Source organism: Elephantulus edwardii, unplaced genomic scaffold (genome assembly GCF_000299155.1).
Source record: "Elephantulus edwardii isolate Elephantulus edwardi_28Jun2011 unplaced genomic scaffold, EleEdw1.0 scaffold00361, whole genome shotgun sequence".
NCBI classification, from domain to species: Eukaryota; Metazoa; Chordata; class Mammalia; order Macroscelidea; family Macroscelididae; genus Elephantulus; species Elephantulus edwardii.
This window is the reverse complement of record NW_006400111.1, coordinates 173,619-175,474: the sequence shown is the minus strand read 5'-3', so window position 1 is coordinate 175,474 and position 1,856 is coordinate 173,619. Positions and strand designations below refer to the sequence as shown.

General features: G+C 44.2%; 1 protein-coding gene across 2 annotated transcripts in view; it reads right to left on the bottom strand.

Moving 5' to 3' along the window:
* PRKCB (protein kinase C, beta) overlaps nucleotides 1-1,856 on the bottom strand; it is a 553,123-nt gene that overhangs the window by 439,735 nt on the left and 111,532 nt on the right. The window lies entirely within an intron of this gene.

The window sequence follows — 1,856 nt, the reverse complement described above, 5'->3', positions numbered from 1 at the left end:
ATTCCATTGTACACTCAATATTCTTCTCCAGCACCACAGCTCAAAGGCATCAATTCTTCTTCTATTCTCCCTAGACATTGTCCAACTCTCTGACGCATAACAAGTGATTGCAAAGACCATGGCCTTTGCCATGCAAAGATGCACCTTAGGCTCCAGAGAGACACCACTGCTCTTCAGTTCTCTGGAGAAGTCCCTAACAGCAGACTTTCCCATCACAATTCGTCTTTTAATTTCCTGGCTGCTGATGCCAACTTAAACTGGTTCAAGTTCGTTGCTGCTACTTGCCAGTAAAAAAGCTTAACTAACACCTTTCACTCCCCTGGGACTCGAAAAACCTATGCCTGGCTACTACATCCAAGCAGTTGGAAAATAAGTTAACTGAAGAGCAAGTGATAAGCCAATGCAACTGGAAACTGTAAAGATTCAGAATCTGGGGCTGGGAGGAGGCTCTTGGAAAGGTCCATTCACCAACTGATGGCCTAGTGGTAAGGAATTGCTCTGTAAATCCAAAGGCTTGCAGTTCGAATCCACCATCTGCTCTGAGGGAGAAAGATGGGCAATTTCCTCCCATGCAGTTCACTGCCTCTAAACACCCACTGGAGAATCAGCTCTGAGTCAGTTCAGACTTGGAGGGTATATAACAGCAACAACAAATCCACACCAAGTGAAACTGTCCAGTGAAGGGAACAATGGGCCATTCAAAGGTAGACCTTGCTTGAAAAGCAGCTAGCTAATGATGGATTGAAAAGATTCACAAACAGCCTATTAGTGATTAATGGGAGAGAAAATTAGATTAAAGGTGAAACTGTGGACTCGAGGCAGAGGCGAAGTCACTGAAGTCCAGCTCACGAGGTGCATGAGGAGATGGAGAAGGCTGACGATAAGAGGGGGTAGGTTCCTGAGGGACAATGGGAAAGCTCTCGTAGTAGGAAGGTGCCAGGGAATGGAGGAAATGAAGACAGGAGAGATGAGAGAGAAGCAGACCATTTGGACATGTCCAGAAAGATCTACCCCTCTTCCACCACTGCACACCACATTCACGACTTCTACCAGGGCACTCACCACTTGTAATGACGCATCTTTTCTTTAAATTGACTTAATACATATGGTTGTTGTGTTGTGGTCATGTACCGTAGAGGCAGAATTGACCTATAGCTGACCTTCCAGCGGGTTTTCAGAGTTTTCAGAAACAATTAATCACACAGGAGGAGATTGCCTATCCTTTCTGGAGCAGCTGGTGGCCTCAAACCACGTGCCTTCGTGATTGCAGAGCAGCTTCTTGCCACTAGCCTACCAGAGCTCCCTCAATGTAAAGTTTTTAAAAGAAAAAAAAGTCTAATAGAAGGGAACTCCAGAAACCAGGTGGCAAGGAGTTGCACTCCAACACAAAGATACAAGATTTGAATCTATCAGCTGCTCCGCAGGACATATATGGGTAATCAATTTGCACACCCACTAGAAGGCCTGACACAAGTTGGTTCTAACTCGATGGCACATAACAACAACAGAATGGGAGGAAAATGTGGAACAAAACCTCAAATTCCTATTTAAAAAAAAAACCACAAAAACCCACCACCACAAATCCTTGGACTTTTGGACTAATTGATACTGGAGGATTGTCCAAGATCATTACCCAGGGTAGTGATCAAGTAGGCTGCTAAATATCGTACAGTGTGTAAGACAGTTTCCAGCAAAGACTTATTCACCTCAAAATACAAATAGCGTCCACACCCATGTTTATTGCGGCTTTGTTCACAATGGCAAGGAGTTGGAAACAACCTAAGTGCCCATCAACAAATGAATGGATAGAGAAGCTGTGGTATATTCACACAATGGAATACTATGCTGTACTGAAA